Source organism: Macaca nemestrina, chromosome 6, assembly GCF_043159975.1.
Source record: "Macaca nemestrina isolate mMacNem1 chromosome 6, mMacNem.hap1, whole genome shotgun sequence".
Classification (NCBI taxonomy): domain Eukaryota; kingdom Metazoa; phylum Chordata; class Mammalia; order Primates; family Cercopithecidae; genus Macaca; species Macaca nemestrina.
Window position 1 is genome coordinate 123,622,958 of NC_092130.1, and position 26,261 is coordinate 123,649,218.

The 26,261-nt window shown below is 32.8% G+C and overlaps 1 long non-coding RNA gene across 1 annotated transcript; it reads right to left on the reverse strand.

Moving 5' to 3' along the window:
• Nucleotides 1-650: 650 nt before the first annotated feature.
• LOC105499354 (uncharacterized) lies at nucleotides 651-26,261 on the reverse strand. The gene is made up of 4 exons (XR_011624296.1): nucleotides 26,201-26,261; nucleotides 22,125-22,274; nucleotides 1,845-1,920; nucleotides 651-942 (listed from the first exon to the last, which is right to left on the reverse strand). It is a non-coding gene; the product is annotated as an uncharacterized lncRNA (long non-coding RNA).

The window sequence follows — 26,261 nt, forward strand, 5'->3', positions numbered from 1 at the left end:
GTGTATAAACTAGATTGCTGCTCAGGAATATTTAGAATATTTCAGATAGTAGAAATGGCATAGTCTTTGTGTATGGTGTGTCTTTAGTACAATTTAGACCACCATTTGTCCTCAAGTAGGTCTATTTAAAGTATAATTGACTGCCCTAGCAATTATTGTGAATAGCAGCTGTCTGCTGGTAAAAAGGCATATATGTAATGAGGGAGAAAGGATCAAATACATGCAATAGAAAAGAAAAGCATAAAGAACATATCTATATGAGGTTTTTTAGTCCAGATTTTATATTTGAAAGGGACAAGGCCTATTAGCCATTTCCAATTAGGGACTATAAAAAAATGAATGAAAGTACTCATCTATTTATGAAAAGCAGCTGGGACTCCCTAAATCCAAAACTAGCAAAAGTTGATTTGTTCTAAAATTGTTGCAGCTTACAACATTTCATTTATTTTCATTAGCTATGTTAGGGCTTGTGAAAACCTTTCTTGTATCATGTACCTTCTGCAACACACAAAAACACCTTGCTTTGTTTTTCTTCTAAATAGCTACGTAATTAGGTAGATTATTTCATGTGTCTATGCCTGTGTTTGCTGAAGAGAACAAGCCAGATAAATTAGCACTTAGCAGAACTCACAATAGCACATAATATGCCCTTGTGTTTCATATAAAGCTTTATTTGTCATTCACGGCTGGTTGGCAAAACTGACTTTGCTTTTGAAAATGACAGGTGGTACTCTGGTGAGCTCTGTATGGAGAAAAAAACAACGTTCACCAAGACAGTTTCTGTCAATAGCTTCCATGATTTTGTATTCAATCTGGGCCTGTGTTTCTTCTAAAGTTCTGTTTCATTTGCATCTCTTAGGTCTGGCATCACCAAAGCTCTTTAACAATTGGGATTCTATACCACAAGGCTACAATCGCAGGCTTCCTCTCTTCTCCACAGGCCTGATTAAAAGACAGGTGAAGTTCAGTATATTTCAATAAGCCTCAACATTCCATGTCAGGAATCAATAGCCCTCCTTCTTTTTTTAGGGGTTATTAAATTGCAGCTGTAACATTAGCCTTCTTTATCTAATTGATTGTCTTTTCACAGGGCTAAGAAAATCAATAGCAGTCAATGGGACTGCCCTGTTTTTACCTAATAGATGTTTTCTCCTAATTGGCTGCCTGGGTGGCTTCACCGAGCTCAGTATGTTTTCAGAAGTCCACAGTATGTTGCAACCCTTGTAAACTATTTTACCCTGTGCAACAGTTATTGATTTTATAATGAAATCTAGAAAAATCAATAGCAATCAGGAATATAGATCAGGATTCCTAGGTACGTTATGACAAAGGGCAAACTCACTTTGCTACCACTTCAAACTGTGATTCAATTAAACTTGTCCTTAAAACATTACATTTTCCAAAGATTTTGATCAAAGTCACTTGAATAGTTGTCCAAGACCTGGCTCAAAATCTAAGAATCAAAAGATGCTAATTTTAAAAATACTCTACAAGTTTTTAATGGACTATTTCCTTACAAAATGAGATAAGTCAAAATTATTAAGGGTAAATGATAAATTTTCTAGGGAAAATGTGACCTATCAAAAGTCATTGTACGCAATACAGTTAACTATATTAATTCCTGAGAATTAACAATAAAATGTATAACTTTAAGAAAAAAGATAGATTTGGTTGACTTGCCAAATTCTTTACATTTATATGATCTCAGTGAGCAACACTGCCCCAATATGGGCAAAACACAGGTGTTTTCCAACTGGTCTGACATTATAGAATCTGAGTGGAATTTGCATTCCTTCTCTGAATATTATTAGATTTTTGACTCTGAATCTATTTTGAACACTTACCTGTATAAGTAAGACAATGTTATAAATCAGTCTGTGTTATAATCAGACTGCAAATTTCCTAAGAACACAACCATTTCTGTTAAAAAAAAAAAAGAAAAATTCACAAATTAAAACACATGAATATTAATTGTGGCTTAAAAATGTTCAGTTTCTCTCTGGAGAGAAATAAATGGTCTCTACTCCTAACAGGCAAGGAGAATTGCTAGCCTGTTATATTTGTTCTTGCACATTTGCTTTGTGATTGCTGACTTCTATTGTTTGTTGCTCAGTTTTATACAACCCTGATTTTGGAATCTCAGTTTTCTTGACATCTTGAATTCTAGGCTGGATATATCTTTCAGATATATTCTTAGTATTCATTTTTATTCCCACTCTGGATAACATTTTCATGTCTATTCTTAAATCCTACTTTTTAAATTCATATTTAATAATAAACCAAAGAGTAAAAAGGCAGACATTTCTGTATAAGGCTTGCGATTTTGTGAACAATTCTCCTTTTTCTTTTGTCATAGTAATAAACTGAACATTGTCATATCTCAAACTAGAAACCTTGGTTGCAAAGCAGTTTCATAATACCTTCCAGATTAGCATGCATGTAGCTTAGTCTTTATCATTCTTCACTGACTTGACATGCCCTGCTAAAGAGTCATGCCATTTAATAGGCCTAACCATGATGGGGATGACAGTTCCATAGTCAGTGACAGTCAACCCATATCTGTGGAGCTGTCTTCTGCTCTAAAATCACACATTTATGGTATATTTCGATTTGACCTCAGTTCTACCAGTTGATCCTCCATTATCTGGAATATGAATAATTAATTAAATAAATAAATAACACCATAAACAAACACTCTTACAAGAACAGGACTTTCACTCATATATACTATTGTGAAATAATACAGAGTCAAGAAAATACCAAGTAAAAATCTTTTTATTTTATCAGGATTTATAGAAAGGGGGATAGGTGTTGAGGGTGGGGGAGAGCATTGACGATAATGATACCTTTCTCAAGCTTAACAGAGACAAATGTCACAGAAAAGCACCAAAGTGTCAACCAGACATTGTCAATACCTTCTAAATGCCTCAGAAAATAAAGCTGTTTTTTCTAGTTTAAAGAGTAAGTCAGGGTCTTTCCTTGCATTGCAGCATGGACTAAATAACAACAAAAATTGGGGGAAAAAAACAAAAAACAGTTAATTTCCAGTTTCCTTTCCCCTGGCCTATGGCAGTTTGTAATACCCCTGACACTGTGCATTATGGTGTGCGTTTGCTCTCCTGTCTCCTTTTTTGTAGATTCTTGGGACAGAGCATGATAAACTAATTCATGATAAGTATGAATGTCATCTCTCCTAAGCACAGTAAGATTTAATAAAGATTATTACCTAATGCCAAAAGTTGAATCATTAATAGAAAGTTTAGATCTCTCATAGAGGTCTTGGAATTTTTCAGGCTCATTTTATATACAAACTGTTAAGTTTTCACGGCATTCTGGAAGTAAGAACACTGATGACTGTATTTAGAAGGTTACAACCAAACATAATAGAAATAAGTATACAGGAAACTAAAATATGTCAGTTTTTAATGGGAGATATATATAGATAGATATAGATATATCTATATATAGAGAGAGTTGCTGTTTTATTGATCAAAGCTACTTACAAATGTGTGCAGTGCTTTTTGCCTAAAATAATTTCTGACTTGCTTTTTGTGCTAGTCAGGGCCTTACACATCATCAAATGTGTTAAAGTTTATGAGCCAGTAAATTAACTTTAATTACCCCAATATTCCTCCTCATTTTGATCAGTAAATGGCAATGTGGACTCCTGAAGCAAAGAAAAAGCAAATCCTGCCAGATCTGACTGTCAGTCTTTGCCATCAGAAGATTTTGGCTGGACCCTCTTTCTATTTTTCATTTATGCATGCGGTATTCAATAAATCAAACTCATTCCTCTTTTATCCCCAGATTGATGAGAGCCCTTTACAAACCAAAACACTATTTTAAGCCTAAATCTAAATGAATTAAACATACATGTGGATGCATTGTATATATGTATACATATATGTGTATTTAGGTATATGTATATAGATAAATATTTCACTAACTGGATGTATGCACATGTACATACATATATTCATATAATAGTTACTAAGACTATTTAGACAAGACAAATTTTAATGAAAAGTTTATTCCCCCTACATTTACACTGAAAAGTTAATAGCAAATACAAAAATGATATTATCAAGTTATAAAATAATGTTCGCACAACAGCCACTACTTCATCTCCTACCCCTACTCCATTAACACCATCACTCTCATAATTATTGTTATAAATTCAATGTGATTAAAGTTTTAATGATAAGGATGGTGATTTCATGGCTTATTTCATTGGAAGGACTGTAGCTATCTTTTTATACATTTTCTCACCTCTCAATTAACCCAACTCAAGAGACATCGTTAGATCCCAAGACATTAAATATTTGCATCAGAGACCAGGGGTAAATGAAGGGAAACACTCATCCTTGTTCTTTTTTTCTTCTTTGAGTGCCCTTTTTAGGATTGGAAACAAGTAAACTACGTTGTAATCCAAATAATTGACAAAATTTTACTTGCTTTTTTAAAACTTCTCTACATACAAAAATGGATCATCACCCTTAAACTTTTATGGAATTGCATTTTCACTTTGGAGAAGAGGAAAACAGTTTTAAACTAAGCAATTCTGCCTGTAAGCTTAAATTGAAGTCTTATATTTCAAGTCTTGTGTGTCAGATTAGAAACACTATCTATCACTCAGTCATTTTATTTGTATTTCTAAAACAGGATGCTTATTATGCTTTCACCAGAAGCATATGAATTGGTGACTGTCATGCAGTTATTCACTAGTGCCTGCCTCACCATAATCTGTAAAAGAGCAGCTTCCAGAGTAAACAAGGTCATAGGAGGAGGTGGCTGTAAATGGACAAGGTGCACAGCCAAGGAGATGAATGAGATACCTTAAATGCAAGACCTTATTGCTCCTCCATAGAAGCTAAGTAAAAACAGTGTATTCCATTTGGATTGTCTTTCCTCTTCTTCTGTTTTCTCCATTCATATTCTTTGCTAGATGAAAGCCATAGGTAATTTGAAGAATATAATCATTCGGAAAACATGTTTATTATGCCGAGAACTAAGAGGAAGAACCCTTAAAGAATAAATAAGAATAAGGGATTTATCTGAGATCTCTGGAAAAAAAAAAAAAAGCTGGATAATTTAGGAACTGAGACAAAACGATGACAGTGTCATGGCTAAATTCTAACCTCTGCAAGCTGGATTGTCACAGGTTATTGAAAAGCCTGTTGGCAATAACACAGTCTGTCTTGAGTTGGAAATAGTTACTGAATACAGGTCTCTCTTTGACAACATAATGAGCCATAATTGTTACAACACTTGGACTTCACATGAAAATTAGAGTAACCTTATGCAGTATCAATCCTGAAGTGGGTGTTCATGATTTTTAAATATTTCTTAGATTTTTGCATCCAAAAGAATTATAAATCATTTGTCTAGCTGGTGTATCAAAAGAGAACATGTTGGATCATGGCCCTTAAATGAACATAGGCAAGATATTAAAATAATAAAAATAATTTTTCCAATAAATTTCTTTATAATCTGCTTGTATCACAAAGGGAGCATGATTTCAAATGAAATTTATAGTTCCATTGGGATACAAGCTGTGACAAAGACACTTTTTGACACTATGTTGATGCCGTGTATATGTTGAAAATGGAACTAATTGATGCCGTGTCTATGTTGAAAATGGAACTAACACCTCCCGGAAAACTGACATTGAGAGATGTATCAGAATAACTGAAGATTAAAATCCATTCCACCTTTCATGAAAAATCATTTATTATTTTAGGGATTTGATTCCATGTACACTAGAAGGTTGGTGTGACATGTAAAGACAGAATTTGTCTTTAAATATGAAATAAAAATAAATGCTCTGTAGAAATGAAAAAGAAAAGCAAACTCTGCTTCCAACACGGAAAGTGACAGCTATGTAGGCTTAAATCCCCACAAGATCTATTATTCCTTGGATCTCTAGAGATTAAGACAAAGTGAAAAGAAGTGGAAAGTGCAGGGATAGTGCAGGGGGTCAGAGTAGGGCAGTATGATGATAGCGTAAAGTGAAATTCCAGATGTTCTCTTACTTCTGAAGGGCAATCATTCTGTCTTAAAAACCTCAACAACTTATATTTTCCAGTGTATTATTATTATTATTATTATTGTTTTAATATAATTATAATGTTTAATATGTGTGATGATTTGGTGAAATATTTGATGGGAGTTCACTAGCATTATGTATTCATTCATTTAATATATACTTATAGCATGCCTAAACCTCAGATACTCTTCCACATACTAGGTAAAGATCACAGTCTCCACCCTCATAAATCTTACATTATAAAAGGTTATTTTGAAAAAGCATATTGTCAGTATTAACAAAAACTCACTGTTCAATGACCATCAGCAAGTCAGTATGTCTCTTAGTCTCAGTTTTAGACTCTGTGATATGTGAACTATTTTTCTACTCTACTTCAGCACATATTATTTAAATAAGTATGTGTTAAGTATCTATGATATGTTAATATAACTCTGTCTGGTAGTCAATACCATAATCTACCACTTTGCTATAAGTCAGACCACTTTTCAGGTTGTTGTTATGGTATTAGTACTCTTCTGTAATCATACTTGCAAATCCCAAATTATTTGAAATTGCTCTCCATTTTCAATATCCATAAGTCCATCAATGATCAATAACTATTTATCTGTAAAATTATTTTTGTATTCCATTTTTATGGCAAACATCCTTTTCAAATATCGTGAATAACTTCTTCAAAAGGCTCAAATTAGTATCTTTAGAAATTTCAAATGATTTTCCAAGCAAGTTTTCTTTCATACTAAGCAAAATCTACCAAGCAATTGAGATTTGCCTGTATTCTCTACTTACCTAAATTTTGTAACATGTCTTCTTTAAATAAATGAATATATTCTGTTTTGAATTTATTGATAACAGTTATTTTTCTCTAATGGATATACAGATTCAATAGAGGAAACTAGGAAAAATCCCCTGAAATCTAGCAGAATCAAAATTATCTATAAGAACACCGTGAATTATAATAAATGTTCGTTTTTAGTGAATGAATTCTCAGCTTAATTTTACACTTACAAAAACGGGGATAATGACATATATATGAAATATTTAAAATGCACCATTTTAAGTAAGTAGATTGATGAATATTGAAAATTCTATACCCTTCTATAACCATCATTCCAATCAATATCTGGAACATTGATATAATTTCAGGAAGCCCCCTTCCGTTATTTTTAAGTTAACACCCACTCCCACGTTCTACCCAAGACAACCACTGATTTCCGTCACTAGAAAGTATGATTGCCCTTTCTAGAGTTTATATATATGAAATCATGCAATATACACTCTTCTATGTCTGGCTACTTTAGCTTATCAAAATATTTTGAGACTTATGTTGATGTGTTTATCAATAGTGTGTTCTTTTTATTGTTAATTAGTATTCTATTATATGAAGAGAACACAGTTGTTTATCCATTCACCTGTGGAAAAACATTTGCATTGAGCCAAGACTTGGTATATTTCATCTTCTAAATTTTAATTATTCTAGCATGTGTATGTTGCTAACATGCATTTTGCTGAGACCTAGTGGACTATTTGTTTGTGTTTATCGGACATTGATTCTTTTGTGAAGCACTTTTTAAAGTCTTTTGCCAATTTTTATTGCATTGTCTTATTAATTTTAAGTACTATACACATATTCTAGGAGGAAGTAATTCTTTCAGAATATATACTTTTTTTTCAATTTGTGGCTTATCATTTCATCTTCTTAATAGCATCTATTGAAGAGCAAAAGTTTTTAATTTTGATGATATACAAAAATTTTCATTTTTTTATTATTAGTACTTTTTGTTTTCTAAGAAATGTTCTTCTACCTCGTGGTTGTGCAGATTGTCTCCTATGTTTTCCCCTAGAAACTTTGTACTTTCTGCTTTATATTTAGTTATATGATTTATTTCAAAACAACTTACTTTTGCATATGATGTGAGGGAGGGGCTAAGGTTCATCATTTTCTTCCATACTAATATCTAGTTGTTTCAGTACAATTTGTGAAGAAGACTTTCCTCATTGATTTTGATATGTCCCTTCAACAAAAATTAATTGACAACATGTCATATCCCTTGAATTCCTTACTCTGTTCCACCAATCTGTCTGTTTGTATTTTTTTTAATAGTTGATTATTTGTGGTCTTTTGAATGTCTATATATGTTTCACAATCCACATGTCAATTTAGAAAATTTTATTTTTTTTACTTTTTTATTATACTTTAAGTCGTAGGGTACATGTGCACAACGTGAAGGTTTGTTACATATGTATACGTGCCATGTTGGTGTGCTATACCCAATAAACTTGTCATTTACATTACTTATTTCTCCTAATGTTATCCTTCCCCCTTCCCCCACCTCACAATTTAGAAAATTTTAAAAAACAACATGGGAACTTGGTTGAGATTGGTTTTATTTTGCATATCAATTTCCAGAAAATTTGTATTTTAATAACATGGGGTTTTTCTAATCCATTAATACAGTGTATTCCTCCATTTATTTAGATCTTCTTTATTTCTCCTACCAATATTTTCTATTTTTTAGTGTAGATGTTTGCACATGAATTTTCATATCAATTCCTACTTAATATTCTTAAAACTACTATAAATTTTAAAATTTATCTTCAAGGTTTTCTTTTCAAGATATAGAAATGCAATTGACTTTTTTATATTGAGCTTATATCCTTTGACATTGCCAAATACGCTTATTAAATTTAGTAGTTTTTTAAATAGATTCCTTAAGATTTTCAACATAGACAATCATGTTATCTATAAATAGGGACAAATTAGAATGCTAGCTTTTCAAACTTTGTTTGCTTTTATCATTATTTTTCAATGACACACAATATTTATATATATTTATAGGGTATAGTGTTATAGAAACATATATATAATATGCAACAATAAAATCAGGTTGATTAGCATATACATCACCTCAAACTTCTATCATTTGTTTGTGTTGGGAACATTCAAAATCTGCTCTTCTATTTGAAAATATACAATAAATTGTTAATTATAGTCACTGCTTAGTGCTATGGAAGAACTTATTCCTTCTATCTTACTGTACTTTATTATCTGTTAACCAAACTTCATCTTTCCCTCCTCCATCACTTCCCCTGCCTCTAGTAACCACTAGTCTACTCTCTACTTCCATGAGATCAACTTTTTAGCTTCCATGTATGAATGAGAACATGTGGTACTTACCTTTCTGTGCCTGGTTTATTCCACTTAGCATACTGACCACCAAGCTCATCCATGTTGCCAAGAAGGATATAATTTTATTCTTGTATGGATGAATAGTATTCCATTGTGTAAATATAATATGTTTTCTTTATCCATTCATCTGTGGATAGACACTTGGGTTGATTCCGTATCTTGGCTATTGTGAATAGTGTAGACACCACTTTGATACATTGATTTCCTTTCCTCTGGATATGTACCCAGTAAAAAGATTGCAGGAATATATGGCAATTCTATATTTAGTTTTTAAATTTTTCTTTATTGTAATAGTTTAAACCTTCAGTACAATATGTAATGGAAATATGAACAAACATCCTTGCCTTGTTCCCAACTACTGGGGCAAGATTTATAATTTCAATGTTAATTATGTAGTTTTCATAGATTCTTTTTATCAGTTTGAAAAAAAAAATCCCTCCTTTTATTGATTTGCTGAGTTATAAATAAGTGTTCAAATTTGTCAAACAATTTTCATGCATCTTTTGAAATGAACACATTCTTTAATAAATGTGAAGATCAATATTGATTGATCTTAAATGCTAAACAAACTTTTGTAGAATAAGTCTTACTTGCTTATGATCCACCATGCTTTCCTATCTATTGTTGGATTCCATTTGCTAACGTATTCTTAAGGACTTTGTTTCTAGGATTATTAGAAGTATTGGTCTCTATTTTTTTTTTTCCTATTTTGGCTTTGCCAGATTTTGGTATCAAGGATATGGCAGAATCATAAAATTACTTTTGATTTTGATTTTCTTCTTTAATGGAAATCTCTGGTGAAGTTAGCTTAGTCTAGAGTTTTTATGGGAAGATTTGGTATTATTAATTGTATTGTTTTAATAAATATTAAAGGTTTGGTTAAATTACATAGTTTTCTCCAGTCAATTTGGAAAATTATACTTCTCAAGGATTTTGGCCTTTTCATCTTTGTTTGCAAAAGTTGTTCATAACATTTTCTTATTACTCTTTTTGTGCCTGTCAGATCTCTAATGATATTTTCTCATTTATTTTTGATATAGGTAATTTATACTTTCTCTTGTTTTTCCCTTCATTGGTCTTTCTAGGGTCTTTATCAGTTTTTGATTTGTTAATTTTACTTATTATCTGTTTTCTATTTCATTGCTTCCTGCCTTGTAATTATTTCTTTCCTTCTACTTACGTTGGGCTTCATTTGAATTTTCCTTTTTGTGACTGTGTTCTTCCTTCCCCTCTTTTTTAAAAATAATTTTCAATTGTTTCTCTGGAGCTAATCATATGCATCCCTCAGTTCTTACTTCTGACCTGACATTGCCCATTTTCCAAATGTAATAAATTTAGTGTCGGTCTAATGACAACAATTTTTTCTCAACATTTGTTCATTAAAAAACATTTTTATTTCTTTCTTATTTTTGAAAGATATTTTCCCTACTTACAAGATTTTAGGTGACATTTTTAGCATGGTTTTTAGCAGTTAGACTAAGAATTGCTTAAGTACAGGTTTTTGTTTGTTTGTTTGTTTGTTTGTTTGTTTTTGGTACTTTATGTTTTAGGGTTTTGCTGAAATCTTGAGTCAATCAGTAAATATTTTCATCAAATTTGGGAAGAATTTGGACCATTACTTATTCAAAATGTTTAGCACAGTTTGTTGTTATTCTTTTCACTATTGAGACTTTTGGAAATATGTTTTGACTCTTTTTGTATCTTAACTGTCTGTTCATTTTTCTTCAATCTCTTTTATCTCTTTTTCAGATTGGAGTATTTCTATTGATCTTTTGTAAAGCTTAGTGACTCTTCCATCTGCTTTCTTCAATCTCCTGTCAAGCACTTTCAGTGATTTGTTTTTTCATTTCTGTCTTATAATTTTCAAGTCTGAAATTTCCTCTTGAGTTGTTTTACACAGTAGCTGTGCTGATATTCTCTGTTCCTCACTAAGACCTTTAATTTTCTGAACACTTTATCCCTTATTTCTGTAAACATATTTATAATAGCCTCTTTAAAGACTTTCATTGCTAAATCCAATGTCTGGGCTATCTCATTGTTGACTGCTACTGAATATTGCTATGAACTTTTTATTTTTGATTCTAGGTCACATTTTCCTGTTTCTTTCCATGTGTTACTTACTTCACATTATACTTTGTTGATGACATGTTTAGAAATTCTAGTTCTATTTTGTTCGTCCAAAGGAATTTTTTGCATTTGTTGGCAAATCTACAACTGGATGATCATCTTGAACTGATTGCAGCCGAATTATGCTTTTTTAGAGCAATTCCATAGACATCTAAGTTTTCTGAAGTCCCTCCCACTTGAAGAACTAGATGTCCAGAATCCACCTCCCTAAAGGTTTTTCCAGGATTTGATTTTAGACTTAGTTAGAGAAGAGGTAGAATAGGCCTTAATTGAAGACATTGTCTTTACTCTTTAATTCATAGCCTTTCTGGTTCCTAAGCTGAATGCCCAGATTTTTCACAGTGTGTTAACCTAACCATGTCTGCACACTGCATGCACCTGAACTGCAAAGTTTCCTAGCATTATTTAATCTGTACTACCTCTGTGCTTTTCTGTTCCCAAGCCATAGGAGCCACTTTCTGTTGAGTCTTGTGTAGTTTTGCTCTGCTTTTGGCCAAGGACTCACAGAAATTTTCTGATGCTTCTCTCTGCACAGATCTCTACCACCTAGAGCCTTGCCCAGCCTCTTAAGCTACTTCAAACTGTTGGGGTGTGTTTAGACCCTACTTTGTTGTGACATGGCCAAGAAATTATTCCCTGGAGGAGTCTTGAGGATCATAGTCTTGTTCTTTTTTGTCCAATATATTGAAACACATACCTCATGTAGTTAATCAATGTTATACTTTTCAGTAGGAGAGCTAGTCCCATAATAGCTACTGTCATAGCTCAGAACAAAAGTCCATATTTACTATTTGAACATTTTCTACTTGTCAAGAGATAATGACTATTTTATCCATGGTAACATGATTTTTTAAAGTTTGCATTCTATTCTATTGCAAAGGTTTGCATTCTATTCTATTGCAATGGTGAACTCATTTATATATTTCCTCTATGTTTGGGTATGTACATTAAATCTAGTAATTTTGAGTGTTTTCTAAGTGCCATGCATTGAAACAAGTGTTTTACAGACACAAAAGCATGTAATCGTCACAACAAACTTGTGAAGCAGAAGTATAATAGTATTCTTAACATTTCGGATGAGAAAACAAAAGCATGGAGAATTAAAATAATTTACTCAAAATCATCAAACTAGTAAAGTGAAGCCAAGATTTAAGCTCAATTATAATATGCAGTTTAACTCTTCTATGTTCAACTATTAAGCTCCACAACCATTTTGGTAGATAAAAATAATCTCTCACATTTATTAATTTATTAATAAGATGCTTAAAATTTTTCATAGTTTAACTGACCCTATGTGTTTCAAATTTTATGACTTAGATGTTTATCTCATTTGCTCAATGTTCCCTGGGATCTTCATGTTTTATTTGTTTCTATAAGTTCTTTATGTGTAAAATATTCACCTACCAATCATTTCTTGTTTGCTTGTATACTATCTCTTCTTTTGGGGGAAAAAAAGATCATATTGTGAAATTGCATAAATAGTCATCAACATGTTTTTAGGGTATTTTTATTTGTTTGATTGATTGATTTAATTTTTAATCTTTCTCCCTCCCATCCCAAATTTTTAGTTGATTTAATGTGATAACAATTGCATTTATAAACCATTTAAATATTTGTAGGTATGTTTCTAAGCTTTCTATTTTGTGTGATTGATCCATCTATGTTAAGTCTTTAGTACATAGTAGCACATTTTTAAATTTTTGTATTAATACATCTTAATATCTGAACGTGAATGTCCCTTTTCAGTAATTTTTGTCAAATCTTTGATTCTTTTTGTCTTTTCCACATTTCATTTGAATCTGAGGATAAGTTTGTCAAAGTATCTGTATATATGTCTGGGCATTTCTTTATATTGTATTTCATGTTTACATCTCTTGTTAAAGAATTAGCCTTTTAACTTCTCAGATGAGAAAACATGCATTTCTTCATATACGGTATTCAATATGTTTTAAATTTATACACATCTGCCATTGTTTGTTAAGGTCATTCCCCAGTTTATATTTTTGATAGCTACGGTGAATGTGATTTTCTTCATTTTCACTTTTTACAGATAACTAATAGCATGATGAAAAGTTATTTCATTTAGGATTTTAGTGATATAGCTAGTCAATTTACTGAGGAATTAATTTTTCTTTTAATTTTTAAATTGACTGTCTTGGATGCAATAAAATATATAATATTCTTAAATGAAACAGATTTTATTTATAAATATATTTTTAGCAGATACTTTATTTTTCTTACAAACTTGCAGTGGCTAAAACTTAGAAACGTGTTTAATTACAGTTGTGGTAGAAGACATGATTGTCTAATACAGTCATGTGTCATGTAACAACATTTTGGTCAAGGACAGACCCCATATACAATGATGATCCCTTAAGATTATAATGAAGCCAAAACTTCCTATTGTCTAGTTATATCTTGATGATTAACTCTGTGTAGGCCTAGGCTAATTTGTGTGTTTAAGTCTTCATTTGTTTTACGTTTAAAAAATTTGTAAAGCAGTTAAAGACTTTTATAATTAGGATATAAAGAAAAATATTATATTCGTACAGCTGACCAATGTGTTTGTTTTTTAAGCTAAATATTATTATAAAAAGTTAGAAAATTAAAAATTTTATAATATAAAAAGTTACAGTAAGCTATGATTAATTTAATATTGAAGAAAGAAAACTATTTTTATAAATTTAGTGTAGCCTAAGTATACAACATGTATGACGTCTACAGTACTATACAGTAATGCCCTTGGCCTTCACATTCACTTACCACTTACTTACTTACCCAGAGAAAGTCACAGTCCTGTAAGCTTCATTTATGGTAAATGCCCTATATAGACACATCATTTTTTAAAATCTTTTGTTGTTGTTGTTGTTGTTTGTTGTTGTTGTTGTTGTTAAGATGGAGTCTCACTCTGTCGCCCAGGCTGGAGTGCAGTGGCACGATCTCAGCTCACTGCAACCTCTGGCTCCCAGGTTCAAGCGATTCTCCTGCCTCAGCCTCCCAAGTAGCTGGGACTACAGGCCCATGCCACCATGCCTGGCTAATTTTTTGTATTTTTTTTAGTACAGATGGGGTTTCACCATGATGGCCAAGCTGGTCTTGAACTCCTGACCTCAGGTGATCTGCCTGCCTCAGCCTCCCAAAGTGCTGGCATTACAAGCCTGAGCCACCACGCCTGGCCTTGAAAAATCTTGAGTCATATTTTTACTGTACTTTTTCTGTGTTTAAAATACTTACCATTGTATTACACTGCCTACAGTATTCAGTACAGTAACATGTTGTACAGGTTTGTAACCTAGGATCAATAAGCTGTACCATATAGTCTGGGCATGTAGTAGGTTCTACCATCTAGGCTTGTGTAATACTCTCTATGATAGTCATACAATAGCCAAATCCCATGATGAAACATTTCTCAGAGTGTATCCTTGTCATGAAGTGATGCATGACTGTATTTGATTTTCATGAGCATGTTGCTAAAGTCACATTTATAAAGATAACGTTGGCTGGTAGTTTAAAACATAGTATTTACCATGTTAAAAGTATAAACCCAAAGGATTATAAATCATTCTACTATAAAGACACATGCACACATATGCTTATTGCAGCACTATTCACAATAGCAAAGACTTGGAACCAACCCAAATGTCCATCAATGATAGACTGGATAAGAAAATGTGGCACATATACACCATGGAATACTATGCAGCCATAAAAAAGGATGAGTTCATGTCCTTTCTAGGGGCAAGGATAAAGCTGGAACCATCATTCTCAGCAAACTAACACAAGAACAGAAAACTAAACACCACATGTTCTCACTCATAATTGGGAGTTGAACAATGAGAACACATGGACACAGGGAAGGGAACATCACACAGCAGGGCCTGTCAGGGGTGGGGGGTTACGGGAGGGAAAGCATCAGGAGAAATACCTAATGTAGGCGATGGATTGATGGGTTCAGCAAACCACATGGCACATGTGTACCTATGTAACAAAATAGCATGTTCTGCACATGTACCACAGAACTTAAAATATAATACAAAATATATATATATATTTTTTTCTTCTATATCTAGTTTCTATCATAATGATACATGAAATTTACTCAAATTCATTTTAGCATTTATTTGGGTGGTCTCACAGATTGACATCTTTTATTTTATGGTGTGGTAAATTTTATTAAAACGTATGTTAGGCATTCTCAATGTAAACATTAAAGCTTAAAATATCCAAAAGTTTTAAACAAAAATAAAATAATTTTATTTTTATTAAACTAATGAGTGTAATATAATGAAATATTATAAAATTAAATTACCTATTGAAAAAGTTCCCTTTATATTTTAAGTATATTATATGTTGTAAGTATATTCTTTTACTCTTTGTCATTTATATTTTCTTTGTTAATGTGTGTTTTTTATTATATTAGTTGTTTTGTCTTTCACAATGTTTTACCTTTTACCAAAAGTGATATCAAAATGCATTTATCAATTTGTAGTATTGTCCTTAACCTGCTTTTTAATTCATACATCTTTTTCTCCTGCTTCATTTAGGTTTATTTTGTTGCTCCCTTTCAAAGTTCTTTAGATGGATGTTTAATTATTATTTTATTTTCTTGTATTTTTACTTGATAAAAAATCACATTTGTGTCTTACTTTGTATCTAGCTCATAGATTTTATGTGGCTTTATTAGTTTTCATGTGTATTTTTTATTTTATGAAAAAATGCTTGAAAGTAGACCTAACTATGAGTTTTCTCTTAAAATTTTTATAACTTACCATTTTTGTTCATCTTCTTAATCCTTAATTTTATGTAACTAGTGGCCACATAATTATCTTGTAAATCTTGCTGTTTGATTTTTGTGGCTTATTACATGCTCAATTTCTATAAATGTACTATGAGTGTTAGCAGCAAAATTATACTTTCTGCTTGAAGGACACTTCATTCAAGTCACATACCTGTTAATTAAGTTAATTAAATCTATTATAATTGTATTTATTGTTTTACTACATGATCTGTCAATAACTAAGAGAGCTCTAATAAAGTATTGAAGTATTACTGTGTTTCTATTATTTTCTTCATTAATTTTTTCTTTGGTTTTCTATACTTTGCTGCTAGATTATTTAGGAAGACTGTATGGGAAGTATAGCTTTCTGTACCTGAATAGTACGAAATGTTATCTTCACATGGAAATCATTATATGTCTAAGAGTAAGCTTATCAGATTACAAATTTTCAGTTTGCACATAACCAATATTTGTAGTCTTCTGATTTTTGCTGCTTTAAGTAGTACTTGATTTATACATTAGGATGACAGATTATTATTGTACTTTAATGTGTTTTTCACACTGTGGAAACATTTGAATATTTCTGTGAGTATTGTAACCATATTTTCAATTTCACCTCCCTCCTCAACAATATAGACTTCAAACTGCTCTTCACCTGTGACCCTGCAGGAAAGCCCTGCATTTGTTGCTCTACTCAGAGCTGATCACAATAGCATGCAATTCCCAATGTAGCCAGTTCCTCTAAGTTGAAGTTGATCTCCCTGTTATCTGTGCAACACATCAGTGAGCAAAAAGAAGAAGAAATTTAGTGTTTTCTTTTTTTTCTTTTTTTGTTTATTTGTTATTTAACTTTTATTTTAGTTTCAGGGGTACCTGTGCACGTTTGTTATATAGGTAAATTGTGTGCACAGCGATTTGGTGTACAGATTATTTCATCATGCAAGTAATAAGCCTAGTATCTGATTTTTGATCCTGACCCTCCTACCAACTTCCACCCTCAACTAGGCCCCTGTGTCTGTTGTTCCCTTCCTTGTGTATATGTGTACTCAGTATTTAGCTCCCACTTATAAGTGAGACCATGTCGTATTTGTTTTTCAGTTCCTGTATTAGTTTGCTTAGGGTTATGGCCTCCAACTCCATCCATGTTGCTGGAATGAACAAGAGCTCATTTTTTTTTTTTATTGCTGTGTAATATTCCATAGTGTATATTTACCACATTTTCTTTATCCGGTCTATCATCAGTGGGCATCTTGATGAATTCCAGGACTTTGCAATCATGAATAGTTCTGTGATTAACATAAGCATGCATGTATTTTTATGGTAGAAGAATTTATACTCCTTTGATTATATACCCAGTAATGGGATTGCTGGGGTAAATGGTAGTTCTGTTTTAAGTTCTTTGAGAAGTTGCCAAATTGCTTTCCACAATGGCTGAACTAGTTTACATTTTCATCAGCAACGCATAAGCATTCCCTTTTCTCTGCAACCTCACCAGCATCTGTAATTTTTTGACTTTTTAATGATAGCCATTCTGACAGGTGTAAGATGAGATCTCATTGTGGTTTTGATTTGCATTTCTCTAATGATTGTTGACGTTAAGCATGTTTTTATGCTTGTTGGCCATGTGTATGTCTTCTTTTAGAAAGTATCTTTTCATGTTCTTTGCACAATTTTTATGAGGTTCTTTGGTTTTTGCTATTTTGTTCAAGTTCCTTATAGATATTAGACCTTTGTCAGCTGCATAGTTTGCAATTTTTTTCCTTTTCTGTAGGTTGTCTGTGACTCTGTAGACAGTTTCTTTGGCTGTCCAGAAACTCTTTTGTTTACCGAGGTTCCATTTGTGAATTTTTGTTGTTGTTGCAATTGCTTTTGGCATCTTTGTCACGAAACCTTTGCCAGGGCCTATGTCCAGAATAGTATTTCCTAAGTTATCTTCTAGAGATTTTATAGTTTTTGGTTTTAGATTTTAGTCTAACCCATATTGGGTTGATTTTTGTATATGGTGTAAGGAAAGTTTCCAGATTTAATCTTCTGTATTTGGCTAGCCGGTTATCCGAGGACCACTTATTGAACAGGGAGTTCTTTCCCCATTGTTTGTTTTGGTCCACTTTTTGAAGATCAAATGGTCACAGGTGTGTGGCTTTATGTATGGGCCCTCTATTCTGTTCCATTAGTCTGTGTGCCTGTTTCTGTACCAGTACCATGTTGTTTGACTTACTGTAGTCTTGTGGTATATTTTGAAGTTGGGTAATGTGATACTTACAGCTTTTCTCTTTTTGCTTAAGATTGCCTTGGCTATTTGAGCTTTCTTGTTGTTGTTGTTCCATATGAATTTTAGGTATTTTTCTAACTATGTGAAGAATGTCATTGATGATTTGACGGGAATAGCATTGAATGTGTAAGTTGTGTTGGGCAGTATGACCATTTTAACAATATTGATTCTTCATATCCATGGGCATGAAATGTTTTTTCAGTGTTTGTGTCATCTCTGGTTTCTTTGAGCAATGTTTTGTGATTCTCATTGTACAGGTCTTTCATTTCCTGCTTTAACTGTATTCCCAGGGATTTTATTATTTTTGTGACTATTGTGAATGGGGTTGCATTCTTGATTTGGCTCTCTGCTTAAATGTTGTTGGTGTTTAGAAATGCTGCTGATTTTTGTACAGTGATTTTTGTATCCTAACACTTTGCTGAAGTTGTTTATCGGATCTAGGAGATTTTGCACAGAAACTATGAGGTTTCCTAGGTATAGAGTCATAGTGTGTGAAAGCAGAGATATTTTGACCTCCTCTCTTCCTATTTGGATAATTTTTATGTCTTTCTCTTGCCTAAGTGTTCTGGCTAGGACTTTCAGTACTTTGCTGAATAGGAGTGGTGAGAATGGGCATCCTTTTCTTGTTCCATTTCTCAAGAGGAATGCTTTCAGGTTTTGCCCACTCAGTATGATATTGGCTGTGAGTTTGTCATAGATGGCTCTTGTTATTTTGAGATGTTTCTTCAGTGTCTAGTTTGTTGAGGGATTTTAAACATGAAGGGATGTCGAATTTTAGTGAAAACCTTTTCTGCATCTATTGAGATGGCCATGTGAATTTTGGTTTTAGTTCTATTTATGTGTTGAATCATATTTATTAATTTGCATACATAAACCAGTCTTGCATCCCAGGGATAAAGACCACTTGATTGTGGTAGGTTAGCTTTTTCATGTGCTACTGGATTTGGTTTACTAGTATTTTATCGAGGATTTTTTTTTCCATGTTCATTAAGGATATTGGCCCTAGACACGCACACTGTATTGATTAATTCTGTGTCATCTTGACTAGATTCAGTGATACCTAGTAGTACTTCTGTTTATTTCTGTAAGAGTGTCTCCAGAAGAGACTGGCATTTGAATCAGTGGACTGAAGAAAAAAGATATCCTCTTACCCAGTGTGGGTGGCCATCATGAAACTGGCTGAGGACTCAAATAGAACAAAAGGACAGAGGAAAGACAGATTCACACTCTCTAGTGTCTTCTGGAATTGACACTCTTCTTCCCCTGCTCTTGGACATTAGAGCTCCAGGTTCTCTGGCCTTTGGACTCCGGAACTCACACCAGCAGCCCCAGTTTCTCAGACATTCAACTCAGACTGAAAGTTACACCATCAGCTTCCCTGAGTTTGAGGCCTTTGAACTTGGACAGAGTCATGCTTCCACAAAAGAGAAGTTATTGCTATCAGTTTTGTATCATTGCTCTGTAATTTCAAATATAATAGGTTGGCCATATGCAAACCATGTTTTATGGACGCTACTGAAGGTTTACTGTTTGAGCTTCATGACAAGTTTTACAAATTTTGAATGAAGATATTTCTAAAGGGAGGATTTAAAATACTTGTGGTATACTAATATTTAATCTATTTTTTCTCTTCTCTACAAATTAAATTTTCATTTATTTTCACCAAGTAGCTGAACATGAAAGATTAAGCATAATATTCAACCTGAAGTAGACAAAATAATGCCTGCCATCTCCCCACAAAAGATATCCACATCCTAATCCGTGGAACCTGACAATATGTTACCTTACATGTCAGAAAGGATATGGCTAATGTAATTAAATTGAAGACTTTAAAAAGGGAGGATTATCCTCGATTATCTGGTGGGCTCAGTATAATGATTTTAAGTCTTTAAAAGGGAAGAATCTTTCCCAGCTGTGGTCAGAGGAAGATGTGGCTACGGAAGAGTAGTTGGAGAGATACAATAATGTTGTTGGCTTTGCAGAAAGAGGAAGTAGGACACAAGCCAAAGAATGTGGGGAGCTTCTATAAATTTGCAATAGAAGGGAAATGGATTCTTCTCCAGAATTTCCAGAAACAAAGGCAGTCCTGTGCACAACTTGAACTTAGCTTAGTGAGACCTATGTTGAACTTCTGACCTGGAAAACTATAAAAAAATAAACTTGTAGTGCTTAAGCCAGTAAGTTTGGGATAATTTGTTATAGCAGAAATGAAAACTAAATACATCACTATCAATAGAATGTTTATCACATTTATTTCATAATTGCTCAATTTATATTTCTAATATTACCACATATTAAAATACTTTAATCTCATTTCAACAGTAACTTTCTATATAAGGATAAAAGAGATTCTACATATAAAGGACCCAGTTTGGTTCAGAAACAATTCAGGTGAAAACACAGGGCATTCGGCAGAGAGTGTTTCCCTGCTTGATAAGTGCTGTGGCTGAAATATTGCTGATGATGTTGATAGACATGATTCCCCGCATAATGCAATAGTAAATACTAGATGTAAAGGGAATGTTCAGTGCCTGGTAAGTAGGCACTGAGAATAATGGCTTGAAACATGCATGCAATTGCCACTTTAGTACAACCTGCTACATGGCATAGGACAAGATAGTCAAGTTAAAAAAAAAAAAAAAAAAACTAAACTAAATATAAAAATAAACCATCCATGTTTTAACCCAAATGACACCTCCATTGGAAAGCCATTCCCAATCCCTCCAACTAGATTAGGAAACCCTGTTACCATATTTCTAAATCATTTGGTATCTATTAAGCATATCTCTCAAAACTTCTAATTATTTGATTATATTTATCTTCTGTGATAGAATGTAAGTCCCATGGAGGCAAAGATAGCATTTGCCTTGCGTACAGTTGTATCCCTAGCATCTACTGTAGAATGGCATATAGAATACACTTATTAAAAGACTTTTGTCTAATAGATTGACTGAGTCAAAAGACAGGGTTTCTAGTGCTGGCTCTGTCAAAAGGTACATACATGAACTTGGGAAATACAATTGATTTTCTGAGCCAGTTTTCTGGTCAAGAAAATTACAGGGATTTGAAATGTTGAACATATTAATTCTAACATATTTTATGTATAAATACAATATGTTTATCATGTAATTATCTAATTATAATTTTAATATATAACTATGGCACTTATTTCATAAAATCAATAGTATAAAAGTAAACATATGGAGAACTCAGAAATAGTAGGGCCTGACTTTTATAATTTTTTTCTAAATGCAAAGGTAATGCAGTTTGTTATAAAAATATTTACTGAATATAAAATGTGAAAATATTTCTCATTCTCCATCTTTACTTTTTAAAGATAAATATTATTAATTATAGTTTCTGTTATAGCTTTGGGAACCATCTCTTTAGATGACATACACAGAAAAAAATACTGTAAGAAAATTCAAAAGACAATTTTTTTCCAGCAATTTAGAACTTTTTAAAAGCTATAGATCATCTACTGTAAAGATTTACGATTTATTGTGTTTTGTGGTAAACATTTGATAGTAAATTATACATTTTTTTGGTAAGCTTCCTATCACCAAATTTCTTCATAAATGTGCATAGTATATAATATTAAACATTTAAATAACTATCTTTAATTTTTCAAGATTACTGCAAGTATAATATATGCAAAGTATATTCAATCGGTGGATGAGAGCAATGCAAGGTAAATGTGGCCCTGGATGACTACCTTGATGCATCAAAAATGGTGGCAGCTGAAAGCTGTCAGCTAAATTTGCTTTCTGCCGAAGGTTCTTTTGAAGGGAATTCTGAGCACGGAACGTTCATGGTTGCTTCATCCTAGGAGAATCCTTTCAGCAATATAGTGATTGGCAACATTCTGAATTGAGAATATAAACATATTTATTAACATTAACATGTAAGTTGTAAATAGTTCCTTTAAATTTCTATTTTAAGCATTTGAGTAATTTAAAACCATAATAAAGACATGACACAAAAGTTGCAAAGAACATTTAAACATTGCCAACAGTCTCCAATTTCATCTCAGGCAGAGAGCACCTTTTTCTCTCTGCCCAGCTACCAGTTCTTCTTGAGAGACTATTCTAAGTTCTATCTTTCCTTGAGTCTTCATCTGGCTACTCCATTTACCTTGAAAACACACTTCCCAGCCCTTGCACACTGACATAACCCCTCAGGGTTGCATCGCTCTCTTCTTCTTTGAGTTAGCTTTCATTATGCAAAAAGTTACTACAAATGAAAAACAAAGTCAAATTCTAATGCAATTCAAACATAAATATGAATGCAATAATGGAAAATGTTTTACTGAAACCAATTACACAAGCACTTTGCAAGGGAATATTGTCACCGCAGTTTCCTTTCATCACTATTTTATTTATTTATTTATTTATTTTTTATTTTTTTATTATTATTATACTTTAAGTTCTAGGGTACATGTGCATAATGTGCAGGTTTGTTACATATGTATACTTGTGCCATGTTGCTGTGCTGCACCCATCAACTCGTCAGCACCCCTCAACTCGTCATTTACATCAGGTATAACTCCCAATGCAATCCTTCCCCCCTCCCCCCTCCCCACTCCCCATGATAGGCCCCGGTGTGTGATGTTCCCCTTCCCGAGTCCAAGTGATCTCATTGTTCAGTTCCCACCTATGAGTGAGAACATGCAGTGTTTGGTTTTCTGTTCTTGTGATGTCCATCAGTGACAGACTGGATTAAGAAAATGTGGCACATATACACCATGGAATACTATGCAGCCATAAAAAGGATAAGTTTGTGTCCTTTGTAGGGACATGGATGCAGCTGGAAACCATCATTCATCACTATTTTATAGTGAGTCCTATGTTGCTCTGATTCCTCCCGCCCCGACTTTGCTCTATTTGATTTTTGTGAAACTTTCATTTGCAGTGTTGTGTTGTTGTTTGGCCTTAATCCCTCATGTATACCACTCATCTCAGGTCTTTACTTTAGAGCCTGTGGTTATTAAAGAGTATTGATAAATTCCTATTTGATTAAAAATGAAATTATTAACACAAACACCAACATGTCATAAGGTCACTAACTGAATGATCTAGATTATGTTTACATATTTTAATATTATCATTAATATTAAATAGATACAATGATTATAACTATATAAATAAAAATCTATAGCTATCTAATCATAATAATACCATTACCTCACCTACTTCCCTCATGTTTGGCCTCTGTTACCTCAACAGCAGTAGCCCCATCATCTCTTTGATTTTAGAATTTTTTGCCTGCATAGAGTAGGCAACATGTGCATGGTATCTTTTTTCCAAAGTATTACCAAAACCTATACATTAAATGTTTCTAATTCCTAAAAGTCATAAAATCCTAAGCTTTATCCTGATTCTGTAACTTGTTTGTATTGCATTATTATTATTTGAAAAGTTTAGAGATTATAGCCATTTAATGATAAAATAACGATCTTTAAAATTATCTATTTCTGCCATCTTGTTCTGCCACTGAGAAAGGTACAATGATATGCCTTTGAAGAGTCACAGAGTCAATCATTGGCAAAGGAGAGGCCAATGTCCCTGTCTCCTATTACTCTTTTATCATACATGTGAGCCACAGTGTGCAGTGAAATAATTCAAAGGAAGTAACAAACTTTTTATACGATTTCAGATTTTTTTTTTAAACAGGTTCTCACTCTGTTGTCCAGTTTGGAGTGCAGTGGTAACATCACTGCTCACTGCAGCCTCAGTCTTCCGGGCTCAAGCAATCCTCCTGTCTCAGCTTCCCGAAGTGCTGGGGTTATAGGCATGAGCCACTGCGCCCAGATAACTTCAGATTTTAAAATTTTTATAAAGGCCCTTTGTGGTCAAAAATGTGATGCCATTTGAGTTAATCTATTCACATTTTCTTAGTGCTTCCATTGTGATAAGAACTGCTGAGACAATACATGTCATTTAGATTCAAAACTCATTTTTAAATATTGTACTTTATACTTGGTTTTAAAATCATAATTACCGTACCCAAAAGGACCGGCATGTATAAGACACATTTTTTTCTCAGTTTTTATCACACTTGTGTTTGGTAGAAGTGAGAGGAAAATCATGATTAAGTTACTTGAAATCTAGAATGTAAATACATAGATGATTGCAAAACTAAATTAAAAAGGAGGATACTTAAGAATGTCTTTTTGCCCTGCCAAACTCCAGATATGTACTTTTATGTAAAATATAACACCTTCAGGTTATTGCTTAACTGATAACATTTGCAGGCTGTTTTTTAATATCATGAAAAAAAATCAGATATCTGAAACCATTGAACAGCAAATAATTTATGCAAAGTTGTATCTTACTCACTCATAACATATTAATCTAGTTTCTAAAAAACTTCGTGTAACTGATAAAATCTTACTGTGCAGATTATATTTGTTATGTAATATGAATCAAGAATATCCATTTTCTCCCTCCTGTCTCTGTTTTTTTCTATAACAAGGTCAACTGTAGAAAAACAGTAAGCTGCTAGTGTGCCTGCCAAGTTTTAATTGAAATGTTGTGATAAATTTCACTGCCAGGTCAGATGTTATTTTCTGGTTAAGGAGGGTCAAGTTGGTCTCTTAAAGAACCACTTTTGATTTTTATAGTGTCCAGTGATTTGTTCCTGGAAGTTGATTTACCGCAGAGTTGACCTCTGTCCTCTCAGTTGCCCTTTGCCAGCATTGTCAAGTCTCCAGTTCACCTATGGCCACTGGCAGAAAAAAGTATTTTATTAAATGAGGCTTCCCATTTTATTAGTGTGAAAATAGGCCTTTCCTAATCGATAGGACAGGAAGCATTCACTTTATTGCTTTAGACTAGAGACTAAAGGTCATTTAACACAAATAGAATGAGGCACATAACAAAAACAGCAGTAAATATTTGATAAGTCAGCATAAATAACTTGGTTAGTGTAAAAAATGCCTGCCCTCTTCAATGTATGTATTAAGTTAATAAAAAATATTTAAAATCGTTGAAATTTAGAACAACTATATTTTAGATGATAATCTTTAAAAATAGTTAATATTAAATCACAATTTTGGTTTGATTTTTGAATACATCAATCCCAAGTTCCTGCTTAGGATTTAAATAATATCAATACTTATAAAGTAAGTAGCTTCTATTCTACAATTTCCAAGTGCTTTATTATTATAAATACTATAAAAATTTCTTAAGAAGACAGTGTATTTTGGAGAACATGAGTAAACTGTATAGTGAGAGAAACAAAGACGAAAATGGCAATAGCTTTGCATTCACTGATGAAAATATTGTGGAGGTGACATTCGAAAGCAAGGAATATGCCTTCATAATCTATGTCTTGGTGAAGTATTACTCAAGGTTGGTGGGCTGGCAGTAATCACTCAGCGTCATCTACTTCAATTTTACAGACTGGCTTTGCAAGACCTACAAGGTTCCATTGTTCTATTCCAAACATACATCTTAAGCATCTTGGCACCTTAGTAACATTTTCAACTTTTCATTAACACTTGAAAATTCACGTATATTACCTGAATAACACCTTTACTTTTACCATTTTAAGACAAGTTATTTAGGTCCTCTGTTTAACATATAAATGTATATAAATACTAATATGACCATTTTAATCAAAATTTACAATGTATTAATAATATTATTTGGCACATGTTTTGTTGTAATATCACGTATGCATACACACTGTAGCAAAAACTTTCTATGGTAGAAAATACATAGAAAAGCCCCTTTTTGAATAGTGGATAGAAGTTACTGCTAAGAGATGCAGAAATTTTAAACAACTTACCTAAAGCTTGTGATTGTTCTTAAGCAAGTGATGATGGCAACTTCAGAATACACACCTTTTA